Source organism: Pelophylax lessonae (genome assembly GCF_965119305.1).
Source record: "Pelophylax lessonae genome assembly, chromosome: 6".
Classification (NCBI taxonomy): domain Eukaryota; kingdom Metazoa; phylum Chordata; class Amphibia; order Anura; family Ranidae; genus Pelophylax; species Pelophylax lessonae.
The window spans coordinates 177705882-177720694 of record NC_138773.1 but is presented as its reverse complement, the minus strand read 5'-3'; positions in this window follow the sequence as shown (position 1 = coordinate 177720694).

Sequence of the window (14813 nt, the reverse complement as noted above, 5' to 3'; positions counted from 1 at the left end):
TAAGATTGCTAGCTCTTGAACCTACTACCACCTGTTCTTGCACTGGGTTGATCTCTCTTGTATGTCCACCTGCTACTCTGTCATCTGCTACCATACATGATTGCTAAACCTATCTGCATCCCATCTGCTACTATCTTACTTTCAAGAACATTTCCTTTCAAGTGTCTGTCATCTACCATCTCTACCCAACCTGTCTCTTCAGCCTATCATCACTGTGTTACTATATACATAAGTCACTCTAGGAAACATCTTATTGAGTGTGTGTATTTACTTGCTGAATTGAGATCCTCCACACATGATGAGTCATTGGGAGTTGGGATTGGTGTCTCAGCGTTTCTCTACATGACTACTGAAGTGGAATATTTCTGCAGCTGAAAATCCACACCATACATAAAACGCAGGAGCGTTACAGGTGGATGCTTACCAGTGGAGATCAAGGAAGAGTGATCCAGGAAAAAACAGTGTCTGTGAGTAACGGGAAGCTTGCCAGGGGTCTGCCCAGGAAGGGGACTGCTCCAGAGTCAGTGGACAGGGGCTAGCAAACACAGCAAGTGAGAAAGGGGGTGCCAAGTTGAGACCCTGAAGAGTAACTTTAATAGGAGTATATTCAGCTATCTTTACTTCTTTGGCAAAGGTGAAGCAGTGGCCTTGCCGCATACACTGCAGCTAGTTGTCCTCTATATTTTGCATAGTTCAAAATTGGAGTATTCCACTTATCCCTTCTCCCATCCAGGTTCTAAAATAAAACACAAAAACCAAATCCCCTGGACTGTTCATTGTCTGAGCCAAGCCTTAAAGTGATAAGTTTTACAGACTGTTGCTATGGGTAACCAAGGGGAATCCACACTCAGCAGCTCCCTAGGAGGCAGTGTTACATGTATAATATAGATAGATCTCAATTAGCTCCACTAATCCTCCAGGAAAGTTGAGATTGTCAATAAGAAAGTTCCCAATTTTTTGTCAATGTGTGTGAGTATTTGTTGCTGTGTATAATAAGCTGTGAGAAAAATCTAGTGAAAATAAAAATAAAAAGTGAAAAAAATTAAAAATGACAATGAGTGTTTAATATTAAAGTTAGAACTTGGAAGCAGGTATTCCATGTAAATATCTCAGATTCTGGATATAACGTGATTCAAAAGGACTGTTTTAGCTAAACCTGAGTGCAGCCTTTCTAGTAAATTTTTGAGAATGCTAATGTAAATGACCACTAAGTCGCATTCATTAAAATGCGGCTTCTCCTCTCAGTTTGTAAAGACGATGTTATGAATGGCCAATAAGTATTACATAAAGATAGAAAAAAAAAGCATATGTAGCACCCTACAGGTAAGTACTAGGTAAATGCATAGTGGGCCTTGCCTGCCTAACAGCAGGGCAGTGTTTCTTTTTGCTAGGTAGGTTGTAATGGTTTCCAAGTGTGTCTCCTGAGAGGGGAGTCTCCCCACTGGCTTTATTAGTGGTTTCTGATAGGGCAGTGGAGGAAACCCAATTAGGGGACTGGGGACACATCCAGGCCAACTACCTCAGAAGGCAGAATATGCTGCAAAGGATTCTGGGAGTGGGTATAGGTTTGGGGGAAGTGCGTGACACAGTGTCTTTGGTGGGAGCAGAGTCCCAGGAGGGAGAGAACGGATGTCTCTCCTCCTGTCTGAGGAAGTGGATGTTTTGGGGTGTCGTCTGAGAATCCAGAGAGAGAGCTGAGTTGAACTGAGGGGATCTGGTGTGCCGAGAACCAGCGGAGAGCGAGAGGGGTCCAGTCCCAGGAAAGCCTACACAGGTTGTGAGTACTGAGGATTGCCCCTGGGGGTCTGTTTGAAGAGTTAGAGGAGACCACTCCGGAGGAGGTTCTGGGATCCAGTGTCAGCTAGCTGTAAAGGGGGTACCTAGGTTGAGGACCCTGAAGTAGTAAAGGGGGTACATAGCCAATGGACCCTGAAGAGCTTAAAGTGTAAAGGGGGCGTCTGCGGTTTGGGTCCTGAATTGTACAGAGTACCAATTGAGAGTTGCAGCTATACAGAAATTCACAGCAAGCTACCTCCAGTCAGTGCCAGGTTGGAGAGAGTGATCAGACACTTTGCATTGCAGCAGTGTCAGTAGTTCTATGCTTCACAGTCCTGAGTCTTTTGGACCTAGAGTCGAGGATTCAGCACTTCTTTCAAGTTACAGTGTGTTCCAAACGTCAGTGAGCGCTGGCTAGCTTCGGCTGGCGTCAAGGCAGCGCTAACAGACATTTTTCCGGATAAAATCCCAAATTGTATCTAGTTAAGCCTAAAGGAGTATCCCACTCATTCCCTTCTCCCATTCCCTTTATCTACAATAAAACTACAAAACAAAGATGCTGGAGTTGTCAATGTCTCAGTTCTCACACCCAGGGTCGCAGCTCACATGGACTGGAGAGGTAACCGGTAACAATGGCAGACCCAGAGCCCTTACTATATATTTGAGTAGGATAGAGCTGGCAAGATGTGAAGGAAATTGTTTAATCGTGCTGTGGATGGGGTAGGGACTTCATCAGCGATTAATTCCCACAAACATACACATGTGTGGTATTGCTGTGATTGTCAGGGGCAGGATAATTTATTTTGGGTTGTTCTTGGGTTGTAGGTTATGGCAATAGCAAGAAATATACAGCTAAATTCTAAAAAAAAAAATTACATTTTTAGACTATTTTGTGCCAGTTTTACTTTGATAATAAAAAAAATCAGGAGATATCCATTACTATATATGATGAAAAAAAAGCCCAATTTGTCCTGAAAAAAAAACAAGGTATAATCCACCTGGATACACGAATTAGTTGATGATATGTACAGGTTTACTAACATATGTCAAAGTTGCAAAACTGTGTTCAGGCTTTTGTTTTGCCCTCATTATGAAGCGTTTAAGGGGCCTTAACAACCACCAAAAACATGTAAAAATTGCACGTATGTCTAAAATCGCACCAAAATTGCTCCACAAACGCACAGTGCTGTGCTGCATAGTGGTGACTAGGAACCATAGAGAATAATGTGATTTCCATTGTCATTAGATTCTGTGTTCAAGCTGCATCTGAAATCACACTAGTGTGAACCTTGCCTGCAATTTCAGATGCAACTTCGGTTGCACAGAATTGCATTACAATGGAAATCACACTATTTTCCACAGTGCCTATTCACATTCAATTCATTATCCATGGTAACGATGGTAAATGGCTCAATTGTGTAGTTTTACAGCCCCCTACCTCCCCAACATTATGTGTGAACAAGCCCTTGGTTACATCTGTGCTGCTGTGTGCAATGCAGGCCAGTCATTTCAATGGGCTTTTCCACTTCAGAAACTCAGGGAAAGAAGTCCCTGACCCTTTTGTCTAAATCACACCATACCGAAACTGCACTGTGTTTGCTAATGCGTGTGGGTACCTTTAAGAATTAATAATACCCCAGCATGCTAAATAGCAGCATGTTTGTCTCCATGTCAAGAACCCATGCAACTTTGCGCACATACCCCCACACACTGTAATGTGAACCAAGCCTTAGACTGGGGTACCTCAAGACTGAAAATACTTTTCAAGGGCGCCCTAAATGGACAAAGGTTGAGTGACACTGGTCTATACTTTATGTCAAATAATATTTATTCTCTTCTTATAACATTTTTTTTTAACCTTGCACCAATTCTAATAATTAATTAGCAGTGCATCTATTGCTGTGTTACACTTGTGCATGACCCCTTTTTTTATGGTTTTGAGCTTGGCCCAGGCACCAAAATAGACCAGAATATCCCCCGTTTTAAGTATCTGCAATTGGCACCAGAAATATTAAAAATAATAAAAAAAATGTTCTTCCCTATGAATCTGCTATTGATGGTTGTCAATAAGAGAATCCATCCTGTAAAGGGATGAGTGTGGTTAGAATGGATCCTGACTGCTCTCACCAAATCCAAAAAGTAAAGAAAGAGCTCTTTCAGGTGTGAAATTTATTGGAAAAAGGAGGTCATTAATGTGGCAAGAAAACACTACTTTGGGAGAAAAAGTGAGTCAAAGGACCATCTAGTCCTTGCAAAGCATCCGGGAGGGTGAATTGCAGGAGAGGGTTGCCGTTTTGCACATTTTCCTCACCAAGTTGATGGGGGTGGATCAGGGAAAGTACCTCAGGGTACCTCAAGGGAGGACGCAGAAAGGCCATCAGGACCAGACTGAGAGCCTGCTGAGCTGTAGGAGGATTAGGGGGTTGAGTAATTGACTCCATGTAAAATGGATGTATCAAGGAGTGGAATATCAACAGCCATTGGAAAAGAATGAACAGAGTAGAGATTTGTCTCTTGATGGTGTTCAGTACCAGTTTGAAGTCGAATACCTCATGCAAAAAGCATAGGGACCCCAGTGATAGAGAAGAACCACGGCAGCGCACAATTGAAACAAGAATGATGAAAAATTTGGTGAGTTGGGAGTTTGTTTGTGAAGCAGGTAAACTGGTATTAGGGTATCTACTTATCTTTGCGTTTATATTTTTTAAATGATCTTTTACATTTTTTTCTCTCTCAAATGTTACACAGTGCATTTGCACAGTGAAAGTTCTGAAGTAACATATGAACCTTTGGGTGGAACCACAGCAGCTGATGGAGAGCAAGTATTCTACACACTCAAATGTGTAGCATAAAGACAGCGGCTTGGGAGTGAAGAAGTCTCCACATATGGGTCCCAGAAAGGTACATACAGTATATTACTCCTTTTTTTACAGGTGGTCTATTGAGTAAAAGAAACCCTGTGGTGACAATGTAATTTTAAATACAGCTCTATACATTGCTCCCATCCTACCCAATCTCTACTCGCTACCATACGGTACCTACTGTTTTCATTCAAAAGTCAGACTAGACAAACATGGCTTGAATTTCAAATGATTCCTGCTGAATTGATAGAAATACTAGCTCTGAGTAGCTCTGTTGGCACCATCTGGTTAGACAAACTTCAAATGAAAAATTGTTGGCCCAGTAGTGACTGCATCCAATAAGATACAGTCACTGTTTGGGTATTAAGACAGCTGGCAAGGGTAGATTTCTCCATTCACACTAAATAGAATTGAGTGTTAAAACGCTAGCTTTAGGCTAACTATAAAAAACATAGATTTTTTTTATTGTTACCTGCTGAATCGGCCAAACTATGGTCTTTGACTGGCCTTTCTACCACCACCCAGCCCAACAAATATTATTCTGAAGATTAGAAGGGCCAGGCAGAAAATTGTGGGTCGAACAGGAACTGCAACCAATTAGCCTTATTGTAAAGAAACAGCGTGAATGGGGAAACTGAGTGACGTTTCTTGTTCAGCCCCTTTAGGCAAACCATACACACACAGGTTTCTTTTGTTCAGCCTGCAGGTGGCATGCTAAACAGCATGGATGAAGAAATCTATTACTGGCTGTTGTAATCTGACAGCTAGCACTAATGTAGCCATATTAGGTCATTGATGTCAAAAGTATCCCTGTATGTGCAGGCGTGGGGTGGAGAGTGCCTTGGTCACACAGTTGATTGAACGGGAGTGACACCTTCCTTCATGATCATAATGTTCAAACAATGAATTGGAAACAACTCGCCATCATAAAAGCCCTGTATAAAAATGTATTGTTTTTTCCAGGATGTAGGCTGTTCCACCTGCTCCTCTGCCCTCTAATGCATTTCACTCTATTAGGAGCTTAATCATAGAGTTAAGGATAGCAGGGTAAAAGGACACTGTTATTACAACCTGATGCCATACATTTGTGCATTGTAACAGGTAACTATTCTGCAGGCTCCAAGCTTTTACAGTTCAGGCTCCACAGATACTTACAAACACACCTACATTTGAGAAGGAGGTGATATGTAACATTATATTAAATCATTCAATTATATCAATCTTTCATCATCTACCAAAACTACATTAGGATATCACTTAAACCTAGAACACGCAATGAGAATATTGGATGAATGGTCGTCTGTTTTTTTTTTTTTTTTGCATGCTAGTCGTATGTCATAAACAAATAAGTTACAAAAATTCTCGTAAGACAGAATACAACTACAGAACTTATGTAATGTGTTCTATTGTAGTGTAATGTATTCTTTGGTTTTGGAGAATGCGTGGTCTTGTTTACACAATTTTTTTTTACGATGCTAATTACACGAAAATCGTTTGTTCTGTTATCTTACAAGAACAATTTCCGTGCTTGTCCCTTCTGATATTTTCCCATGAACTGTCGTGATCGGCTCTCAAAAGCTGTGTACTAACAAATAGATTATCGGACGATCGCTCCAAATGCGTTTTTTTGTCCGATATTCTCATTGTGTGTACTAGGCTTTATACTAAAGGGAGACCTAATATGGTGAGTATAGGATGCTTGTGTGAAGGGTTGGGTGATTAAATTATTTGTTACAACCGTTAGTACAAAGACTTCCTTCCTACCTCGGGCATACAAAACATTCAATGCAGAAATTGGAAGGAATGAGGTGACAAGGAAATGGGAAATTGACAATTTGTGATGTATCCTGCTTTATACTGTACTCTCTGATCACTCAAGCTTGGTATAAAATCATTTCAATATCATCTGGGTCAGTATTTGAAGAAAGTGATCAATGAGGGCATGCGTTTCCAGTTGACATATAGCTTTCAGTTTCATGAAGTGTTCTATCTCAAGAAAAGTGTCACCTTGATAGGCATAAAATATATGGCAACCTTTTTATAGGCTGGTGGAAGAAGTGTCATATCTCTGGGGATGAGAATCCATTAATCCATTCTTTATCTAAAAATATTACAGGTATATAACTGACATGATTTTTGTTGTGAATGTGGATCTTGATGTTCAGGATCTTGTGAAGTATTTGAACATACATTATATTACTTAAATTTGAACTTTACATGTGAAGAACACTTAAATACCATTAACTATCTGGACCTCATAATACAAGCAGATCTAAAGGAGGGTATCTCTTACAAAACATATATAAATCCCATAACCAGAAACACCTTGTTAACCACTTGCCGACCGCCGCACGACTATTTACTGCGGCGGTCAGCCCCTCACAGGCAGAGCGACGTAGTACTACGTCGCTAGCCTGTGAGGGTCTAGGGAGCGAGCGCGCGCCCCCGGAGGCGCGCTCCCGCGTGGTCACGGACCCCCCCGCGCGTGTGACCGGCGGACCCGATGTCCGCCGGTCACTCCGCGATCGTCGGTGCAGAGGGAGAAAGGCAGGCGGCTAATGTAAACAAGCCGCCTGTCATTCTCCCCTGTGTATGAATGGTGATCATACGGTTCTACTATGTAGGACCTTTGATCACTGTTCATACACCTCAAGCCACAGCCAATCACAGTTAGAATCACGCCCCTAGGGACACACATAACCCCTCCCTCTCAAAAAAAGTTAACCCCTTCACCGCCAGTGTAATTTTACAGTAACAGTGCATATGTATAGCACTGATTACTGTAGAAATGTCACTGGTAACCCCAAAAGTGTCAAAAATGTCAGTCAAGGGTCCGATCTGTCCGCCGCAATGTCGCAGTACCGCAAAAAAAATCGCAGATCGCCGCCATTACGCGTTTAAAAAAAAACAACAAAAATGACAAAAATCTTTCCCTTTGTTAGTAAACACGATAACTTTTGTGCAAACCAATCAAAATACCCTTTTTGCGATTTTTTTTACCAAACATATGTAGCATAAAACAAATTGGCTGAAAATGTTAAAAAATTTTTGATCTTTACATTTTTTTTGGGGGAATTTCATATAAAAAATGTGAAAAATATAGTTATTTTTGCAAAATTGACGCTCTTTTTTTGCTTATAGCGCATGATCAAAAAATCGCACAGGTGATCAAATACCACCAAAAGAAAGCTCTGTTTGTGGGAAAAAAAGGATGTCAAATTCGTTTGGGTACTGCGTCGCACGACCGCGCAATTGCCCGTTAAAGTCACACAGTGCCGAATCGCAAAATAGGCCCTGGTCAGGAAGGGGGTAAAACCTTCCGGGGCTTAAGTGGTTTTAAATGTGCATAGTTGTCACTCCCCGCATACTATTAGAGTAATTCCTAGGAGACAATATATTAGCTCAAGGAGGAATATATGGTTTTAAAGATTTTCTAAACTGAATCTGCTGACCTTAATATTAAGTTTTAAAAAAGGGGTTATAGCAAAAAAAACTATTACATCAACATATCATGTTGGGAATAAAAGCAGGAAAGACATTATTAAAGATAAGATAAGAAAGATAAGAGAGATGGGAACAAGAACCAACAAGAGCATTTAAAGAGGAATTCCAGGTATGACATTTTTTACATAGTTACACTTGTCCAGCTTGGAGCAATGTAACTATGCATATACCATACATTTGGGATCCCTCTAGAAGCTGGAAATCACTGTAGTAGACATGGCTACTCCAGGATCTCCATTAGCTTCCAGGTGCCCTGCTGCATTCTGAACACAGGAAGTTGGCCGCCTGGAACAAGCACCATTCAAAGAATGCTTTGCATTTTATCAATCAATACTAAACATTCTCTAATTGGACGAGGTGGATTGTGCTCTATGTGAGTGCATCAGGATAAAAGTGCAGCAGACCAAAGTACATAGTTTGAAGAGCAGTAGTTTGTAAACAGCAGGAGGTTGGAGAAAGCCAACTATCTTTGGTTAGTATCTATGTTGGATTTTAAAGTGATATTAAAGGTATTTTTCTATTTTTTTTTTTTTAAAGAACAAACATCTTATACTTACCTGCTCTGTGAGCCCTGATTCTCTTCTTGGATCCCCTGCCAGCGCTCCTGGCCCCTCTCTTCTCCAAGTGCCCCCATAGCAAATGGCTTGCTTTGGGGGCACTTGTACGTTCTCGCTCCCGAGCCCCGCTCTGTGTGTCCATAAGAAACTAACGTGGCTTAGCCCTGCCCCCCACTCCCTCCTCAATTGCTGAGATGGCAGAGACCTGGGCGATTCAGCACTGGATTATGATCAGGCTTGGGTATTAGGGGGGCTGTGGGGGGAGTTGCATACTGAAGGTTTTTTTACCTTCACGCATAGAATGCAAGAAGATATAACACCTTCAGCCTTTAGAACTACTTTAATGTAAAATTAAAGTCTCATTTTTTTTGTTTAAAATCAACAAACATGTTATACTTACCTGCTCTGTGCAGTGGTTTTGCACAGAGCAGCCTGGATTCTCCTCTTCTCGGGTCTCTCACTGGCACTCCTGGCCTCTCCCTCCTGTCGAGTGCCCCCACAGCAAGCAGCTTGCTATGGGGCACCCAAGCTAATCCGCAGCCCTGTGTGTCCATTCAGACACAGAGCCATGGTTCGGCCCCACCCCCCTGTCTCCTGATTGGATAATTAACAGCAGGTCAGGAGGGAGAGTCCCAGACATCTGAGTCATTCGTGCAACATCGCTGGATAGATATGGGCTGTTGCACACAGAAGGTTTTTCTTTTTTATCTTAATGCAAAGAATGTATTAAAATAAAAAATAAAAAAACTTCTGACTTTACAACCACTTTAAGTAAACATTTTTTTAAATGTCTGGTTTAGTTCAGTGCAATACTTGCTTGGCATTTGTCTTTTGTGGTACTTTTTGGAAGCTGGGTTGCTGTCCCATCTGTATGCAGATTTCTAATCTAAATAGTAACATTGCTTGTCTAAATTTCTTGGTATGTGCCCTCGCAGTCTGAGATCAGGAGGCTTTGTAAGCAAATTTGTTCTGTTGAGCTGCCTTGCAAAAAGCCATCTCTTCCTCAAAGAATGCTCTGGGGAAGAGCAGTATGGACAATAGGGATGGGCTCCCCATATTGCACTGTGCTGTTGCAGTGCATTGATTGCTAATGATTGGCCAAAGCATGCACCTGACAACTATGCTTTGGCCAATCACAGCACAATGTCCTGTCAGAGCCATGATTGGCCAAAGGCAGGGTGCCTTTAGCCAATCATGGCTTAGGGCTAAGTCCGTGCCCCACACTATATAAGGCTGCCGCTTATACAGTGTGACAATAGAGATTAGGCAGGTACTGTAGTTAGTGGATAGTGTGTTGAGCTAGTTTAGTGCAGTCAGTGTAGTGTAAAGGCATACTCCACTTTTCAAATGTATAGATATGTTGTAGTCCTGGGTCCCCTCTCGGTGCTCCCCAAGTTTTTGTCCCTGTCACTTATAGTTTGAGAGCAGTGCCATGCCAAGCTTTCCAATATTTTCCATAGATGCCAGTATTAAAGAAAGGGAATGGTGCTATGTCAAGCTGACCAATACTTCCCATAGACGCCAATGTTAAAGACCGGGAGCAGTGCAGTGTCAAGCAGACCAATATATAGATGCCAATGAGCACTGAAAGCTGAAAATTGGTCTAGGCAAGAAAGTGCCCTGTATTTAAGTGGTTAAGGGGTACCCTATGAGAGAATAAAAAAAAAAACACATGCCCCCCCCCCAAATCTATACCAGACCAGGCAATGATTTAGTCATTGCCACCGCGGTGGGCAGGACTAGGGGGCAGTAGGTGAAGGTGCTTGTCCAGTGGGGCTATGTCGCGGCCGACCTAGCGTGGAGCTGTGGTCGGGTCGTACTCGCTGGCCAGACTGGGAACACCGTAAGGATCTAGGATATCCAGTGCGTCGCCCACACCAGAAGTTGATTGTAGTTCTCACTGGAACAGACTTAATTGTAGTTCAGAAAAATAATAAAAGAAAAAAATTGTGTTTAAAAAGGAAAAAAGGCCAGGACCAGAGATACCAGCAAGGATCTAAGTCCTTAATCCTGACTAGGCAGAAAAAACTGAAGTCCTATAGCAGGAAGTGGGAGTATACCCCCAAGGACTGCCCTATAAGCGTAGTTAATTTTTTCCCACCTAGTGTCCTACTCCTGTAGGGGGCAGCATAATCCAAGGGTCAAGAAGATATGGAGCTGTGTACATCAATGAACAAAAAAGAAATACTGATTTTAACTTGTAAGCAACAAGTATCAAAAAAAGGCTTAGTCCTTATGTGGTTAATTACGTATTGGTAATTTTAGAGATCTTATCTGGGGAAAAAAAGTACTTAAAAAAAAAAAGTACTTAAACTCAAGCTACCCCAAAGAGAAGCCAAGCAGTATGGAAAAGGGATGAGCTTCGAGTTCGAGTCGAACATAAGTACGACTCGAAAATTGGCTGTTCGCTCGTTTGTTGTATGACGAACAAATGTGCTTCTTCGCTGGAAATTCGAGGGCCCACATCCATAATGCACTGTGTGCGTGCGGCGCGTGCAGTGCATTATGTGATTGGCCAAAGCATGCACCCGGACCTCCATGCTTTGGCCAGTCAAATCATCTCTGCCATGATTGGAAAAAGGCAGGCTTCCATTAGCCAATCATGGCTCAGGGGCTAAGTACACGCCCCACACTATAAAAAGGCTGCTCGCACAGCAGCCTTGTGTAGTGTGACTTTGTGGGCGAGATAGCAAGTAGTTGAGGCAGGGAGAGGATCATGTTTGAGGCAGGGAGAGGACAGTCATTTGCAGTTTATCAGACAGTGCAGTGTAGTCTAATTGGAGACATTGCTAGCAATGAGTTAGGCAGGGAGAGGATCATGTTTTTCAGGCAGGGAGATGATCGTGTTTGAGGCAGGGAGAGGAGAGTCATTTGCAGTTTATCAGACAGTGCAGTGCAGTCTAATTAGAGACATTGCTAGCAGTGAGTTAGGCAGGGAGAGAGATTTGTGCTTTTTACAAGTTAAGAGATCAGATAGTGAAGTATATTCAGTTGTGCAGCATATACCATAGACTATATACCAGCCGTCACTAAATGGCGGCCCGCGGTCCAGGAGCGGCCCGCACGATGCTTCCGCCCGGACCCGTCAGGCCGCCACTGTAAGTAGTCATTGGTTTGCTGGGACCGCGGGTGTCCCAGCAACCAGTGACATTCCGTGTGTGCGCCCCGCCCCCTGCTTCTTTCTTCGGCTCCCTCCCAGCCAGCTGCGAGTTGGGGTGTGACGTCACGTGCGTGCCCCGCCCCCCTGCTCCTAACTGCGGCTCCTGACTCTTACACTCAGCCTAGCCGCGAACTGGGGCGGGACATCACATGCACGCCCTGCCCCCCTGATGTTCGCTGCTCCTGGCTCCCGCATTTTTCGCTCCCAAAGGTATGTGGGGCACAGTTTTATAAAATGCAGACTGATGGGCATATTTTGTTAAGGGGCACACATTTGTGTCCATTAGAGTGCCCCATAAAATATGCCTATTAGAGTGCCCCCTAACATAAAATGTGCCCATCAGCTTGCACCTTATTTTATGTTAAGGGTCACGCTGATGGGCACATTTTATGTTAAGGGGCACTCTAATGGGCATATTTTATGTTAAGGGTCACGCTGATGGGCATTTTTTATGTTAAGGGGAACTCTAATGGGCATATTTAATGTTAAGAGCAACGCTGATAGACACGTTTTGTTTTGCCCATCAGCGTGCCCCTTAACATAAAATGAGCCCATCAAAGTGCCCCCTAACATAAAATGTGCCCATGAAAGTGCCCCCTAACATAAAATGTGCCCATCAGAGTGCCCCCTAACATAAAATGTGCCCATCAGCGTTCCCCTTATTTTATGTTAAGGGTCACGCTGATGGGCAAATTTTATGCCAAGGGTCACGCCGATGGGCACATTTTATGCTAGGGGGCACGCTGATGGGCAAATTTTATGCTAAGGGTCACGCCGATGGGCATATTTTATGCTAGGGGGCACGCTGATGGGCAAATTTTATGCTAAGGGTCACGCTGATGGGCAAATTTTATGCTAGGGGGCACTCTGATGGGCAAATTTTATGTTAAGAGCAACACTGATGGACACGTTTTGTTTTGCCCATCAGTGTGCCCCCTAACAAAATGTGCCCATCAGAGTGCCCCCTAACATAAAATGTGCCCATCAGCGTGCCCCCTAACATAAAATGTGCCCATCAGCTTGCCCCCTAACATAAAATGTGTCCATCAGAGTGCCCCCTAACATAAAATGTGCCCATCAGCGTGCCCCCTAACATAAAATGTGCCCATCAGCTTGCCCCCTAACATAAAATGTGTCCATCAGAGTGCCCCCTAACATAAAATGTGCCCATCAGCGTGCCCCTTATTTTATGTTAGGGGTCACGCTGATGGACACATTTTATGTTATGGGGCACTCAAATGGGCACATTTTATGTTAAGAGCAACGCTGATGGACACGTTTTTGTTTTGCCCATCTTTCTGAGTCATAGCACAGACTTCAGATTCAGACCTCGGCCCAAAGAAATTTTTAGCAACCGGACCTCCTTGAATTTTAATTCATTACCCCTGCTATATACCATATATTGATCTCTATCTATATATAGGACAATTGATTAGATATCGGGCTATTCAGTATCTATCGGTCAGTTCAGTCTAGTAGTAATATCTTTTTTATTTTATAGAAAAAAATAATAATACCCTTTAGTATCACTTTAACAAATCATTGGTGAGTCTTTTGGCAGCAACTTAGATAGAATGTAGGTCAACATTAATGAGAGAAAAGAAAAAAAAAGAAAAAAAGGAATGCATTCTACCTACAAGTATACTACTTGCAGATAAGTGGACGTTTTCAGGTGGGAAAGTTTATAGGGAAATCTCAGGAAGAACTAGACAGAAAAAAGCCCCAATGTGATAGGCACAGTGGCACACAGTACACAGACTGGAGGTACAGCAGAGGTGGGGATGTGCCACTTCTATGCACTCACTCACCCCTCACTTACATTAAGCATGACAGGCTGGTCGCTCACATTCTGAGAACTCCTAGCACCCCTCCTCCTCCCCTCGCAGCTCATTCCCTGAAGCAGACTGTGTCATCCAAGGGATGTGATGATAGCTGCAGAGATGTCTGTGTCAGCGCCAAGCAGCACTACCAGGGCCGGACTGGCCTATCGGGATACCGGGAAATTTCCCGGTGGGCCGCCGGCCCTAGGGCCGCTTTTAGATTGTGGCCGCTTTAAGACGCGGCCGCTATTGGGATCGCGCCGCGGCTGCTGCAGCCCTGGTGAAGTCTTTCCTACGTCAGCCGCTATGAGCGGCATGACGTCAGATCTGGCGGGAGCGGCTGCGCGGCGCCGGCCGGCGGTGGATCATGTGACTGTCAGCAAGACGGACGGTCACGGTGACGGCGCCAAGAGTGAGAGAGTCCCTCACTCCCACTACACAGACGCCAGCCCAGCTGCATGATCGCACCTGGGGAATCGAGTCCGACTCTGACCAAGTTAGTAATAAAAATCAGCAGTGCAATTATTGATTCCGACCTCCACCACCCACCACTGCCCCCTGCTGATCTCACCACCCCCACAGATCTTATCCCTGATAGGATGGGGGGGAAGCAGTGGCGGTGGGGAGGATGGCACCCCCCATCACCACTGCCACTAATCTCCCCTCACCACTGCCACCGATTCCCACCCCCCTCACCACCACCACCACTGCCACCGATTCCCACCCCCCTCACCACCACCACCACTGCCACCGATTCCCACCCCCCTCATCACCACCACCACTGCTACCGATTCCCACCCCCCTCACCACCGCCACCAATCCCACCCCCCTCACCACCACCACTGCCACCCACTGCCTCCGATCCCACCCCCCCTCATCACCACCACTGCCACCGATCCTACCCCCCCTCACCACCACCACCGATCCCACCCCCCTCACCACCACAGCTGCCACCCCCCTCACCACCACCGCTGCCACCGATCCCACCCCCCTTATCAACACCACCGCTGCCACTGACCCCCACCCCCCTCATCACCATCGCTGCCACCGACCCCACCCCCCTCATCACCACCGCTGCCACCGATCCCACCCCCCCTCATCACCACCACCGCTGCCACCGATCCCACCCCCCCCT